Below are 16,868 nucleotides of genomic sequence, written 5' to 3'. Positions count from 1 at the left end.
AGAAATTAAAAAGATCATACATAATGTTCTGGCTCCAGGTTGCTAAATTGGACAGGATTCATAGAAGTGCTGCTGAAGTGATTAAAAGATTAAAATAAATAAATAAAGTAAAATAAAAATAAAAAAATAAAAAAACTTTACAGAAATATTCAGGAACTGAGTTTATTTGGTTTAATCAAAAAAAAAAAAAGTTGAGCGATGACTTGATTACAGTCTTTTAGTACCTATTTGGGAATGAAGCTTCAGTAATTGCCTCTTTTGTCCAGCACAAAAAGATTTAACACAATTTGATGGCTAAATAATAAGACAAAAATTAGAAAAAAAAAAAAAAGCTAAGTATAGTAAACAGTTCTTTGAACAGGTAAATTGTAAAATAAGTTTAGACTTTTTTTTTTCTTCTGCAAGATTGCACTGTTTTTGTTGATATGAGCCATATGTTTCTCTGCTCCTTCCAAAGTGCCTTAATTTGACTAGAGGTAATAATTTAATCAAATATGGATATCTATATTGGAGACATTTAATCTTATCACATTTTTTTGCTTCCTATATACTCAGAAGAAAGAATGCACTTTCAAGTATATGATTCACCTGATGTTCAAGCTAATTTTCAACTGTGTGGATGTGTGTCCTCAACAATAAACCACATGTAGTGAAGGCAAGCTTAGTGATCGTAGGTACAGTAGGAACTGAGTTTGAGAATCACATGTAGTATTACAGAAACAGATGCTTTAACCCAGAGAAGAATTAGTTCAGGAAAGCTTGTAGTGTGTATTACAGAGCTGGACAGCTCTGACTACAACCTCTGATTACAAACAGCTGGACTATTACAAAGTTTTATTCATCTATTATAGGTCAGAATGCTGAAACCCTACAGACATATTCCAAAATTCGTTAAAGAAAGCTAAATTTCAGGGAGAAGTAAGAGATAGCAGGTCTTAACCTTTTCCATGGTGGCCAATCTTGCCCCACATGTCAGCTCTCAATTAGCAGTATAATACTGACTTTGTAGTTGCATGATTCAAGAAATCAACTGTATAAAATTATTTCAGAGAAATTCTTTCAGGCCCCATGTGAGAACTGGACTCTGTCCTACCAAGAGCAGTGCAAGCAAACATTTAGAAGAACATTCTAAAACATGCACAAAAAAGACAAGGATCTCCTGGAAAGAGTCCAGCGGAAGGCCACAAAGATGATACGGGGCCTGGAGCATCTTCCCTATGAAGAAAAGCTGAGACCTGGGTCTGTTCAGCCTGGAGAAAAGAAGACTGAGAGGGGATCTTATCAATGTTTATAAATACCTGAAGTGTGGGAGACAGAGGGATTTGGCCAACCTCTTTTCAGTCGTTTGTGGGGACAGGACAGGGGGTAATGGCCACAGAATTGAGCACAGGAAGTTCCGCACCAACATGCGATAGAACTTCTTCATGGTGAGCATGACGGAGCACTGGAACAGGCTGCCCAGGGAGGTTGTGGAGTCTCCTTCTCTGGAGATATTCAAGGCCCATCTGGACACCTACCTGGGCAGCCTGCTCTAAGGAACCTGCCGTGGCAGGGGGGTTGGACCCGATGATCTTTTGAGGTCCCTTCCAACCCCTACAATTCTGTGATTCTGTGATTCTGTGATTCTGCTCTGTTTTATGTGCAATGTTATAAATACATGTATTTGTGTTTGATGTATAGAGTAGGACCCATGAGACACTACCCTTGGAGCCTGATCATGTAACTACTTCTGACTGTCTACCGGTGTGGACTGTAACATCCTAACTTGGAGAGAAAAATTTTGGGACGCAATGTCTATAGCCTTGCTAGGAGGTAAATGACATTCACCTGCTCCTCTCCCCTTACCTGCAAACCCAGTCATGTTATCATGGATGGAAATCAAGCTGGTCAGCAATGACTTGTCCTTGGAAGATCCATCTTGACTGTTCACAGTCACCTGCTTCATGTGGCCAAAAACGTGTTTCAAAAGGATTTATTCCTTTATCTTTCCAAGGTCTAAAGAGAGGCTGACTGTCCTGTCATTCCCCAGGCTGACCTTTTGCCTCATTTTGCAATGGATGCAACGTTATCCTTTCTCCAGTCATAAGGGTTCTCTCTGAGTTCCATGACCTTTCAAAGATGGTAAGAAAAGGCTTTGCAAAGACATCAGACATTTCTTTTAGCACCATGGATACAACCTGTTTGAGCCCATGAGCTGGTACTGGTCAAGTTCTCAGAAGTAATCCCTGATCTCTCCTCCACTTGTTGGTATCTATTTTTTTTCCTTGAAGTTTCTCACTAAGCAGAGGCCTGGGAAATCTTGTTTGTGAAGATTGAGACAAATAGAACACCGAGGACCTGGGTCATCCATCTACTAAATCACCCATCCCATTCAGCAAAGGGTCCTTCTTAGGCAGCCATCAAAGGAGATATTCAGATGCTTTGTTGCACTCCAAGTTCCACCTGGTCATCTAAAGTCCAGAGAAACTGAAATATACTAAAGTGGTTGTCTCAAGTCAAATCCTTTATGCTGCAGATCCAGCTCTAGCTTCCCTGGAAGGGAGGCTGGGTTAAAAACGATGTCAGACCCTCTATCAAACACCCAACCCCCTCTAGGTAAAATCTCATAATGGAAGTCTTCAGTTATCAGTTGAAATCCTCTCTGGTGCTGAAGTAAGAAAATAAACTCAGTAAATATCTCACTGGGTACATTCAGGGTATGCTGGTGGGATATGCTACAAGCTGATATCTGCCTGCACTCTGAAGTAACCATAAGTTGCATACCTGTGTTGGCAAACCAATGATTCTAAGCTAATAAGCTATGCTGAACAACAGGGTGTATTTACTCTGGCATAACATTCAGATAGCAGGGTCACACAACATTTGGATTAGGATTGACTGATATCCTGCCATTTTGGAAAGAGCTCATAGCTGTCCTTATGTACAGTGCAGACACACCTGTGCACCCCCTACTAAGCATAAGGCCCTCCTGTTATCCAGAATTATCTGCCATAGCTACAGACATGACTTTTCCTGAATAAGACTGTTCTATTTGCACCATTTGGCACCTTTATTTACAGGGTTAAAAACTGGAAAGAATCAACCAACGGACTTAGAAAACAAAACAAAACAAAACAAAAAACAAACAAACAAACAAAAAAGTCTTTTTGTGCTTTCTTGCCACAGTCTCTTAGTGTCTAGCTGTATTCAGGACACTACATGTGTAGGAGAGCTCAGACCACATGAATAAGGAAAAAAGGAGAGCTTTGCAGATTCAGAATGTTTGATTCAATATCCTGTCCTGACTCCTGTATGGGAGCAAGGAAATACCATGCATTCCAATTTAGAATTGTTATCATACACAGAGACGTGGTAGTTTACTTCTGAAGTGCCAAAAAAAATATGAGACAGGAATTTTTTGAAGTCAGGACTCCTGCTGTGGGAAAAAATAATGAGAGGGGAAATAGTATATTCTGCTTACCCCTTAAAGCTGTTTACTCACAGCTTTCACATTAGTGTCTGTAAGGAACAAAGGAGAAACAGGAACCTTTGTCTTCATTTATTTCTGCTAAAGAAGTTCAGAACCTTTCAGAAGCCTTGTATCTTTTCAGAGTGCTCAATAGATTTTAGTTGGTTGGTCTGTATTATTTTAAATACTGGTCAGTATTTAAAAGAACTCTTTCTTAAGAAAGAGTCTCTATGGCTAAATCCCCAAATACAAAAAGAAATGTATACTATTTCATGTAAGTAAAGGAGAGAAACTTTTCTAGAAGCCATTTGTACCTTCTTTCTCTCTCCTTCCTGTATGCACATAAAAGAATGTATTTCACTTCTTGATCCCTAAGAAGACTTAACTAGACTCTAAATGGACTGTTTTCTTCAGACATAAAAAAGCAATAATATTGTGATGTGACATCACTAAATCACTTCCCAAAAAGTTCAGTTCTGGCTCAAAGGTGATGTTGGAGTCACTTCAGAACTTTGGCAATTCTAATTTTTTCTCCATACAGGAGAAGGTGCTAGTCCTCAAGGACAGTTACCTCTAGACCAAACCACAAATCTCTGCCATTTTGGCTGCTTGCCTAGTCAAAAGTGTGGTATGAATTTGTTCCAAATACACACATCACCCTCAGGCAGAAACCAAACATGGAGAATTGTCAGAAAGACTAATGCATGAGGAAGTTATTAACATGTGAGAACAGGAAGTTATAAATGAAGGCTATATTACAACCTTTATTTTGGAGGGTGTTACCAGGCTACTCATAGCCTGATAAATATTTGTGCAGCTATCTAGGAACCTGATCCTTCTTCCATGGGGTTCAAGACAGTGCTTACTATTGCCTTTATTGGTACAAGAATCAGGCTATCAAGTATTTTAAATAAATCTTGCAGTTTTTCCTTTCTCAAGGAAATGAATTTTAAAAAGCATGTACAGTTGCATTTACAGAGACTGTCTTTCTGAATTCTTCATGGCGAGAAACACTGTGGTTTTCTAAGGAAACAGAACTTGTTGTCATTTGGAAAGAGGTTTTGAAAAGTACACATTCAAACCTGAAATGAACTGATGCTAAAATTTCCATTTTTCTACTTTATATCCATCCATTTTTCCCCACAACAAGGCATGATCTGGGAGCACATGTTCAAGTCCTACCTATTAATAGACACACAAACCCTCAAGAAGATATGTCATACAGTCTAAAATACAATTCTCTAGCCAATGTATTTTAAAATTAAAGGGGGAAAAAAAGAGATAAATGGAGATAAAGATCATTTCCCACTTATAAAGACCTCATGTGGATCTGGCCAATGGCATGCAGCCCAGAAATTCCAAGAGACTGCTGCTGTAAAACAAAATGACTCTTTTTAAAGCATTTACTTGAAATACCAAATCTAAACGTTCTTAAGATGAAAGAGCCTCTTTAGTTAATTTTAGACAAGGCTCTCCTATTTTGGTTGTGGACTGGAAGCAAGGAAAAGTAAAATGTTTACTCTGAGAACAACAGTGCTGGGCACTGAGACGAAATACAGCTATCTCCCGTAATTCTCTTACCATATAAGATATGGTCCCTTCTAGAAGTTTTTATATCAGTCTGAACTACTGCAAAATGCCCATGTAACTCATTATCAAGTAATAGACCATTATGATTGGCTGTACTTTTATATCACTGTCGTATTACTGTCTTATTCAGACAACATTGAGAATAATCAAAGGCAAGTTATTATGAATGTACAATGAAGAAAGCAAAAGGAGACTGGGCCTGAGATGTGGGTGAGGTCTTCAGCTTTCAAGATAATGAAAGTGCGGTCAAAAGCATTAAGCCTGATAAACTGAAGTTGTGGCTCAGAGGATGTGTGAAATGAATAAGGGAGTGTGAACATGTGTGAAAGAGGCTTGGCTCTGGAAATTGCCTGCAGATGATTGTGAAATACCAATTTTGGAATGAATCAGAAAGGCAGAGGTTCATATTGCAGACCAGGTACAAGGTCTCAGACTGTCAGAATGGGAGATGAATAAGAAAAACTGAAAAGGAAATGATTCATTCTAATGATGACCAAATTCTGGCCATAACTGTTCACAGTTATGTATTTTGGCCTGTTTTCTTTCTGTGAGACATGTAAAATAATACATTTTCTAAAACAGGCCTATGGTAATGACTCAGTAGATGTTACTTGTAAAAGGCACTGATCACGAACAGTAAAAATGTAAGTTGTGTTGGAGCCGCAAGCTACAGAAGTATGTGCATTGGATCCCTCACAATAGAAAAATGTAGCAAGAATTTTAAAGAAAAAAAGCAAATTCAAAGTGCTGGTACTGCAGTAGCCAAACAACTCTGCCAAAAAACATGTTAATTTTAGCTATGATCATAGTCGGGGGGGGGGGGGGGGGAGGGGTGGAAAGATATTTATGTTCTGTTTTACTTGTGTTTTTTTTTTTTTTCTAGATTTTGTTTCAGCTAAAAATTATTTTTCCATATTTTCTACTTTTCAAAACTTTATCCATACTTGGACCACTAAAAAACAAAAAATCAAAAGTCAATAAAAAGACATTTAATTAAAAAAACTAAAAATATAGAGGAGAAAAAAAAGTCTTGATTCACATTAAAAAATGTTATTTTGTTTCCCAATTTCCTCAAAACAAAAACTGAACCAAAACTCAACCACAAATATATTTTTTCTATGTAAACACCTCTGTAATTTTTGTTTTCATTTTAGCCTAAAGGGACACTTGAAGGTAAATATAGACCCAGGACTTTGGAATATTAAATATACAAAATGTGTCCATTAAAAATGAAGCAGAAGTATTCAATTAAGGAAACAGCACCTGACTCCAAAAGAGATCAGTGTCCTTTAATTGTCAATGCACTTTGTTGTAATTTTAAATCGTATCTCCATGGACCTGGTCAGACAAATCTATGATCACTTATCAAAGTAAGCAAGGTTTCCTAGCAGCTGGAGGATGAAAGAATAAGGCTTTAGTCATTGGCTTTTAGTCTGCTGGCCACATCAGTGCAGTTCTCCAAAGGCAAATAGACTTATCTGTCCATGACTACAGAGCACTTTGAGATCCTTTGAGATCACAGACACTGTTTCAAAGAACACCAAGAAAGTCAAAATTACCGAAGAGTACTCTGTCACCTGGGAAGAGGATTTTAAAATGAACTAGGGAGAGATACTTTATCACCTGTGTGAATTCACAGAAAAGCTTTCTTCAGTATTCCCAGAAATGGCCACTTGTGAGTCCTGAAGAAAACAGCATTCGACCTTAGTCAAGTGCATCTTAGTAGAAGGACTACCTCCTCTGGTTTTATGGTGCAGATCACAGCATTAGGCATCCAACCCTGTCCAACGCAAAGACGCTGTCTTTTCCTATTAATGTCTCATATCTGGTGTAATGGGAGGTAGGCAAAGGGTATGGATGCAGATGATCCTTAAGGGTCCCTTCCAACCCAAACCATGTTATGATTCTATGATAGAGGTTATTTGAATGCTGCACAAAAATTCTGCCCCCAGTACTGAAAGAAGACATAGAGAAATTCCTAAGGCAATAAAAAAACTTTCCTCTTCACTACTTACAGAGTGGAGGAAAATGCCATCAAGTTGCATCCTCTGGAGAGTAACAGAAATCCTCTGGGGAAAAGCAAGGGGGTGAGAGCAGGGTTTTAAACTGGAGATCTAGCAGAAATTGGGCTACATGAGCAGGTTAAATCTGGAAATCTCCCAGTTATCTTCCTAAAATTTCACACTCCAGAAGATCTTTACTCGCTACAGGGATGTAAAGTGTTCAGTATTGTGTCTCTTAAAAAGATCACATGCTAAAGAGCTTACAGGGCTTTCTGCTATCTTTTCCATATGACTGTCCTCATTGAAAGATCTTAAAAGTGAATGAGTAAACATGAAACAATATGAGAAGTTGTGCTGATCCTTTAAGATTTTTTTTTTTTTTTTTTACCCCATTAGAACTTTCAACATTTGAGAAAGAAATAAAGTGTCTTTGGTACTGTTGAATATCTTTATCAACAACAAAGGCAGTGGGATTTTGTGCACCCTCAACAAGTTTGCTGATGACACTAATCTGAGTGGTGCAATTGATGCAACAGAAGGAAGGGATGCCATGCAAAGGGACCTCGACAAGCTTGAGAAGTGGACTCACATGAACCTAATAAGGTTCAAGAAGTCTGAGTGCAAGGTGCTGCACATGAGTTGGTGTAATCCCAGACATGACTACAGGCTGGGAGAAGAACTCATTGAGGGCAGCCCAGTGGAGAAGGACTTGAGGGTTCTTGTGGACAAAAAGCTTGACATGGGTCAGCAGTGTGTGCTTACAGCCCAGAAGGCCAGCTGCATCCTGGGCTGTATCAAAAGAAGAGACTCCAGATGGTTGAGGGAGGTGATTTTCTCCCTCTGCTCTGCCCTTGTGAGGCACCATTTGGAGTACTGTGTCCAGGTCTGGGGCCCCCAGCACAAGAAGAATGTTGGGCTTTTAGAACAGGTCCAGAGGAGGGCCATGAAGATGATCAGAGGGCTGGAGAACGTCTCCTACGGAGACAGGCTGAGAGAGCTGGGGCTGTTCATCCTACAGAAGAGAAGACTCTGGGGGGGGACCTCATTGCAGCTTTTCAGTACTTAAAGGGGGCTCATAAAAATGATGAAGAACAATTTTTTGCTTGGGCAGCCAATGATAGAACAAGAGGGAATGGTTTTAAACTAAAAGAGGGAAGATTTAGATTAGACGTTAGGAGGAAATTCTTCATTCAGAGGGTGGTAAGGCACTGGCACAGGCTGCCCAGAGAAGTCGTGTATGCTGCATCCCTGGAGGTGTTCAAGGCCAGGCTGGATGGGGCCTTGGCCAACCTGATCTAGTGGGTGGCATCCCTGCCCATGGCAGGGGGAGTGGAAGTGGATTACCTTTAAGGTCCCTTCTAACTCAAGCCATTCTATGATTCTATGATCTTGGTCTGTAGGTGAGACAAAAGAATGTGAATAAGCTTGCCAACATTAGAGCACGTTTATAGTAGCGCATGCATTTAGTGACAAGCTCACTTATCTCAGTATTCTGACTTCCTTAGCTACCACACTCTGTGTTGATTACGAAAGTCAGCAGATGTTTCACCATTGGCAAGTCCTGGTTGTCTAAGCTTCAGGCCTGCAATTTATTTGCTAAGCTAGCATTTCCTTTTTGCAAGCTATTCCTGATTCAGTATATAGTTTGTTTGTTTGGTGAAGGTTTTGTCTACTTGTTCATTAATATGAGGATTTTTCTTACAAGAAATAATTCCTGACTGTAAAAACACAGTGTTTTTTCCCTAATTGGTTAGCTGTCATGAGTTGATGCACAGAAGCAGCCCTCTGCTATGGCAGTCCTTCTTATGGCCATATGTGATAAAATGCACTTCCTTGTACATTCTACATGTCAATAACCTCTATATGGAGGACTAACAGGAAAACGGTGAGTGAATGGGTGGATGGGTCTAGAGATGGGTGGAGTCTAGAGAAAAAACCCCGATGGCCATGAATAACTTCTCCATAAAATTGTCTGAATTATAACTGAAACAGTTTGAGGCTTGAATTTCAGTTGGATTAAATAAAACGTAGCTTGGAATATGATCTCTAATTTCAAACCAACTCTCACTCCTCTCTCCTAAAGAAGTAGAATTTCTTTATCTTTCATCTAGTTCTCAAAACTTTTAGCCTTTGAGAAGGTCAATCTCTTAAACTATCATGTCTCATATCGTGCACGATTCCCTATTTTCTTGGCATTTGAAAACCTGTTTTCTTTTTGAGACACTTGGTTCTAGTATAGCCTAAAGAGAAGATCAGTTTGCAACTTCCTCTAGGATTACTGATTATTCAGAAATTGTTTCTAGACAGACTGATGGCAGGGCATTTCAGATGAAGTTTTGCAAATGCTGTAAGACTCTTATCAGCTCAACTCTCCCCTCTCCCTTCATGAAATCACGTATGAGATAATCTGAAAGATGTTCTTTCTCAGTGAGATACTGGCTGTTCTCACCTCCAGATGATCAGATTGTGGTTGAGAATATGTGAGCTCTCATCGTAATTTGAAATATCTACCTCTTCCCAGAGAAGACTTCCTGCACTGTGAGGTGAATCAAAATGAGTAACACCAGCACTTATGTTAAACACATTATTTCCTTCCACCATGGGGGAACATAGATATGTATACATCAAGCATGGGCAAGAATGTGTGACACCAATTGAAGAAATTAGCTTGGAATTTGGTTCACTCCCTCCTGGCCCTTATTTCCCAGGACTACCTAACCAATGAAGTTTTGCAAATAAAGATAGTCACATAAAACAATCACTTATGTTTTAAATAACAGCAATAGATTCTTCATGTACTTGAATATTTTTCTGAAATACAACTACGTAGTTCATAAAACTGAGGTGATAATAAGGAAAAAATGCTTCTGAAAGCTTTCAAAAAGCTGATCAAAGTCTCAGACTTAGCTCAAGAATGTGAGCTATGTTGCTGTTTGAAATCTCTACCTGCTCCCCAGGGAGACTTTCTGTGCTGTGAATGAAGATCAGCAACCTTAAGACCAACTTCTGTGAAGTTAGCAGAGTTTTCTGATGCAAGGATATGAAGGAAGTCTTCAGAGAAGGGGACACATGCAAGAGCTCCATGGCAACTCGTGTGAATTCTGCAACATCTTCCCCACAGTTGTAATCCATTAAAAGAGTTATTTATGGAATGTTTATTATATAATAAATGATTATATTACATAGCTTCTCAGTATAGTGTGAAATTTGCACACTAACTTGATTTGGGTCACTTTGCAGTATGTCTTTCCAAAAAAATGAAGCCACAGAAAATGACTGTCCTTTCAGGCCTGTGTCACTCCAAGAACACTCAGTGAGGAGAAAGACAAGGGATAATGCCACAGATGGGTGTTTTTGTTCCTTCCCTGTTTTTTTTTGGCCAGAATCCAGGACCCTAGAATTTCCACAACAAAGCTGAAGTGGTGGTCAAATCCAATGACATTAAATTTTGACTTTATCTCATTTTGACTATACCTGTCAGAAGTTTTGGAGTTCATATACACAGTATTGACTTCATTTTTATATTTTTTATTTTTTTTCATAGTGGCAAGCACTGAAGAATAAATAATCTTATAGGTGTATTTTTGCACAAGCTTTCTGGGAGACAATGCAGATTTGATTGTAAATGTGGGCTTTCTCACATTTTCAGCTATCATCCCATCATTCCTTAGATTCTTGTGCAAACCACTGTGGTGCTGATATCAATGTCCAAATTTTGAAATACAAGACATCTAACATAAAAGCAAGTAAGTCTACCTAGACACACCTGTCAAATTGGATGGAGCTGCACTCCAGATAAAGTCTGTTAAAACTCAGAAAACTCCCCCTTTCACAAGCAGTTATTTCCTGCTTCTTTCCATCTCATCAGATGGTTGTTACACACAGATTGACAATTACACGTGAACATTTGACCTCTTTGTAAGAAAAGTCCTCTCAGTGGTGGAAGGCACTGATTTAGAAGTTCCCTGTTCATCTATTAGTGTATCACAAACTCATTTTTCTTACTGATTTGTAAAAGCTTAGGTAGGATCTGTATCATTGGCGCCATAGTCATAATACAGGTTATACTCTTTTATGTAATCAGCTATGGCTGTAAGCACTTATCTATGTCTTGGCCTAGATCACAAAAAAAGGATTCTTCAGTATAATTTAAAACAAAATCCAGCAATTTTAGGTTCTCACTCATGGCTTTAAATCTGTAACACCTTCTCCCCAGTCAAAAGTTAGCCTGTCATCTACTGTTTAATATGCTCTGATTGCCTAAAATAAATTATATATAGAATATATATACATATAGAATTTCTACAAATATATATACGTATATATATACATAAATGTACATATCTATACATTTATGGAACCACTAAGACAAAATTCAAAGGACCTAGAGGAAAATACTCTTTATTCATAATCAGTTCAGTTCCTGTTCTCTTATTTTTGAATGGTCATAGTTGACACCTTGATAAGAATCCAAGTTGTTTTGAAGCAGAGTAAATTTCCTATCAGCATTATTCACTGAGCCATCATACCTGCCTAAGTTATGTTAGTGCTTCAAACAGAAGAGAATTTGATAAAGCACTTCTTGTGCTCATGAACAGAAATGTTTGAACAACAGCCAAAGCAATATAATAAGCACACGTTTTAAATAACATGGATCATGTGTAAGCCTCATTCCATAGAACTGTGCAAAGTAGTTCCTGAGTTTCTGAGATGTCAACTGAAGCTCTTCAAGGAGCCATTTTTGTAAGGCAAGGGGTGTGAGGAGACAACAAAGATGGCACCAAATCAAGAGTTTACAGCAAAGAAAGACATCTCCTCAGTATCCCCCTAGAATGTTTGTTTTAAGATATTTGCATTTCTTAGAAAATAAAGTTGCTGGTATCACAGGAGAGTGGAAAACTCATGCCTTGCTTTTTCAAGAAGTTAATTATTACAGCCAAAGCATTTCTGGATCATGGAACTAACGTCATAAGAACAAATACATGCACAAAAGGAGGTGCATCCCCAGGCCTGCACTCCATCGAGCATTTCCCAGTGCTTAGTTCTTTGGAGTAAAGGAAACTGAAGAAGCTAATATAAATTAAACTAAGAGATAAATAAGAAAGACAGAGGAGAATGAAACTGAAACATGATTTAAAAGCTAGCACTGTACAAAAGTGAGTTAGTTTGTTGTAGCAATGAGCAATGTCTGACCCTGATTTGACTGGTATTTACAAGTCCTGAAAATCTTGTATTAAAAAATAGACAGGCATACGTCTGAAGGAAAGAGTAGATGTTTAATCCTAAATGTTTTGTTTTGTTTTGTTTTGTTTTGTTTTGTTTTTTTTTCCCACTGGAAACTAGGCCTTACAATTTTTTTCTTAATGACTCACAAAAATCTCAGAGGAGGTCAGTGTTGAAGAGTAGGAAACTGATACAAAAGGAAAAAAAATACTGGTTCTAGCAGTTATCACCTCTTGATTAATAAGAAGTGAAATATTCAACATGTGAAAAATAATGTGACAAGAGAAAAATATAGTGATCCTAGCATGTGAGAAGAGTCACTAGTATTAAATATGAAATAGGCACAAAAAGCCGATGTTATTTTCTTCTATGAATAAAATGGAATATAAAAGTAAACACAATTCTCCCTGCACCCACTTAGTACTTCAGCGTTATAAGGAGAGGAGCAACCAGGCGATCAGGCCCAGTTAGCATGGGTTTATGAAAGGCAGGTCCTGCTTGACGAACCCGATCTCCTTCTGTGATAAAGTGACACGCTTGGTGTATGAGGGAAAGACTGTAGAGGTGGTCTACCTCTACTTCGGTAAGGCTTTTGACACCGTTTCCCACAGCATTCTCCTTGAGAAACTGGCTGCTCTTGGCTTGGACTGGCGCACGCTTCACTGGGTTAGAAACTGGCTGGGTAGCCGGGCCCAAAGAGTCGTGGTGAATGGAGTTAAATCCAGTTGGAGGCCGGTCACTAGTGGAGTCCCCCAGGGCTCAGTACTGGGGCCAGTTCTCTTTAATATCTTTATCGATGACCTGGATGAGGGGATTGAGTGCACCCTCAGTAAGTTTGCAGATGACACCAAGTTAGGTGCGTGTGTCGATCTGCTCAAGGGTAGGAAGGCTCTGCAGGAGGATCTGGATAGGCTGGACCGATGGGCTGAGGCCAACTGTATGAAGTTCAAGAAGGCCAAGTGCCGGGTCCTGCACCTGGGGCGCAACAACCCCAAGCAGCGCTACAGGCTGGGCGATGAGTGGTTGGAAAGCTGCCTGGCAGAGGAGGACCTGGGAGTATTGGATGATAGTCAGCTGAATATGAGCCAGCAGTGTGCTCAGGTGGCCAAGAGGGCCAACAGCATCCTGGCTGGCATAAGAAACAGTGTGGCCAGCAGGTCTAGGGAAGTGATTGTCCCCCTGTACTTGGCTCTGGTGAGGCCGCACCTTGAGTAATGTGTTCAGTTTTGGGCCCTCGCTACAAGAAGGACATCGAGGTGCTTGAGTGAGTCCAGAGAAGGGCAACGAAGCTGGTGAGGGGTCTGGAGAACAAGTCTTACGAGGAGCGGCTGAGGGAGCTGGGGTTGTTCAGCCTGGAAAAGAGGAGGCTCAGGAGTGACCTTATCATGCTCTACAGGTACCTTAAAGGAGGCTGTAGCGAGGTGGGGATTGGTCTATTCTCCCACGTGCCTGGTGACAGGACGAGGGGGAATGAGCTAAAGTTGCGCCAGGGGAGGTTTAGGTTGGATATTAGGAAGAACTTCTTTACTGAAAGGGTTGTTAGGCATTGGAATGGGCTGCCCAGGGAGGTGGTTGAGTCACCATTCCTGGAGGTCTTTAAGAGACGTTTAGATGTAGAGCTTAGTGATATGGTTTAGTGGAGGACTTGTTAGTGTTAGGTCAGAGGTTGGACTAGGTGATCTTGGAGGTCTCTTCCAACCTAGATGATTCTGTGATTCTGAGTACAAATCCTTCTGTTGCTGCTCTCTATTTCAAATGATGCAATTGACCTTAATTTAGAAGCAAAAAGGTAGGTTGAACCTTTTATGTAATTTTAGTATCACCATTCCTTAAAAGATCTTGAATTATCATATTCTGTTTCCCTTAATGTTTAGTAAATTAAAGAATTATTATTATTATTAATTTTAATTTCAAATTTACATTTAAATCTACTGTTGTATTACTAAGTAAGGGTCAAATCAAGAACACCACAGTTTGTCTTCCAGAGTTAGCAATTACTTGAGGTGTCAAGAAACTGTTTCTAAAAGCTTTATTTTGATAAAACAGTTTAGCACACAAGTTATCACAAAGGTAATTTGATTAGATACTATTAATTCTGTGATGTCCTTCAACCTCAGACACCTAATAACTTTGCAGCTGTGGAGCTTGATAGTAACCCATTTACTGCTTGACTATCACTTGGGATTCCTATCCAGATTTATTCAGTTCTATGTCCCTTATTATATTCTGTAAGAAAATATATTCCAGTACTTTTTGCAAACTTGTGAAAACCTTTTGTAAACCTAATTCAAGCTTCCTACATATTTCATACCTAGTACAAGAATTCAGCCATATTTCAGTACCACTGATTATCAATATATTTTTCTTTTGTGTAAATCCTAACAGAGTGGATATTCCTAAATAAAATTCACACTTTTTTTTTTTATTATTATATAGACTTCTATAGAGCAAAAATCTGTATTCCATCAAAGTAAACTTTTAGAATTTTACTCAGTAGTATTCTTTGACTTTACACATGTTTTTATTTAATGCTTGTATACAACATCTTCCTACACTTTGGGATAAGAGGTACATAGAACTATTGGAGCGAGTCCAGAGGAGGGCTACTAAGATGATTAGAGGACTGGAGCACCTGTTGTACTAGGACAGGCTGAGAGAGTTGGGCTTGTTTAGCTTGGAAAAGGGAAGACTGAGGGGAGATCTCATTAATTCATATAAACACCTTAAGGGAGGGTGTCAAGAGGATGGAACCAGACTCTTTTCGATTGTGCCCAGAGACAGGACAAGAGGCTATGGTCACAAATTGAAGCAGAGGAAATTCTGGCTGAATATGAGAGGGCACTTCTTTACTGTGAGGGTGATAGAGCACTGGAACAGGCTGCCCAATGAGGTTGTGGAGTCTCCTTCTCTGGAGATACTCAAAACCTGCCTGGATGCCATTCTGCACAACGTGCTTTAGGTGATCCTGCTTGGCAGGGGTGTTGGATTAGATGATATTCAGAGGTCCTTTCCAACCTCAACCATTCTGTGATTTTGTGATTCTCCATCTTTTACTTCCTTTGCACCCTCCTATTCTTCACAGCAAGTAAACTAGGAAATTGCTAAGGAAAACATAGGATTTGGGCTTGTGCCTTTGTAAATGATGACCTTTATTTTTCATAGCAGTTATCAGAGAATTCCATTAAGAAGGTAAATAATGAATGCTAATTGCTCTGAAGGAAATGAGCAATATGGCTCTTGATGCGTGTCATTAAAGAAGAGACAAAAAGACTTCTGCTATATACACTGGTGCCTTAGAAAAAATAAGTAAAAAGATACAAAAAATGAATAAAGATATACAGATAAATATATATTGAAGAAACAGCAAGTCTTACCAATGATCTGTAGTTAAGCAAGGACTAGAACCTTTTGTTTGCATGAGTTGGTAGGCTTCTTCAGGACAAGACAAACTTTCCAATATTCATTTCATTAGATATTGAAAGTGTTCTTCAGATTGTTACATTAATCTATAGAACTGCGAGGGGAAAAAGAAAAGTTTCAAAACCCATGAATTCTAACATCTGGTTTTCAGTTATCTATATCTCTGCAGCCCACTGAGAGTCAAGAAGTGTAAGATAATCATCAATTAAGAACTTTACTTATTCCACACCCTGAGAAAGGAATGTTTTATATCTTCTGAATAGCAGTGTCTAAGGCCCAGTTCAAATGAAAGAACTGAATTACTGTAGTGCAAAAGCTTTAGGCTAAGACTTTATTGCACCACTTGCCTGCCTGTGATTCTCTGCTTGGCTTGTGTGAAGTTGTGGAATCAGATCTCACACCCAGTTCTTTCTTCAGCATATCTACAGAGCTGTCACCTAACTCCAGCCATGTGTCCCTGGAGAAAGTGCTCTGGATGACACTTCCTCCATTCCCTTATTCACTACACCATCATAGAGAAGTTTGACAGAACACATTCCCAGGCCCAATCATATATTATTAATCCACTATTCTCTCTCATATTCAAATGTCTCTTATTAAAATTCCATGTATATATAAAACTTTTCAATGTGTTTCCAATGCAGTCATTGTTTTGTGAGGCATTTTATGTTCTTGGAAAATATTACATTTTCAGTGCTTCAGCATAAGTGTTATGCTACTCATACCTGTCTCTTTTGCTTACACTTAACACATGTCTGTCCAGATTGTCTACCACACAGTTTATCATGTATTCTCTGGTCACTTGGGAAGGTCACCAACATGAAAAAACCTCCAGAGACAAAAGTTAGAAAAACATCTTTTTCTCCCCATCTCCAAATAAAAAGTTTCTGAAGACAGATAAAAAAAAAAAATACACAGAACTTCTTAATGGTACTCTCCAGTGCAAGCAGTTGCCAAAGCTATTATCCAGGCATTCCACACAGTATTTTTAAAACCCTTGATTGTATCTCTCATACACAGTGTGACAGCATACATACCAGTGAAAAGTTTCACAGTATTTTATTAGATTTTTATTAGTTATACATACTATCACTGAAACTGTGTGTAGAGCAGCAGATTGGTGCTATGTTGAAGGGCTAGAGCTGTCAGTGACAGGCTGTTTTTAAGACAAACTGCTCCTCAAA

The sequence above is a fragment of the Cygnus atratus genome, chromosome 2 (genome assembly GCF_013377495.2).
Source record: "Cygnus atratus isolate AKBS03 ecotype Queensland, Australia chromosome 2, CAtr_DNAZoo_HiC_assembly, whole genome shotgun sequence".
Taxonomy (NCBI): domain Eukaryota; kingdom Metazoa; phylum Chordata; class Aves; order Anseriformes; family Anatidae; genus Cygnus; species Cygnus atratus.
This window is presented reverse-complemented; position numbering follows the sequence as displayed.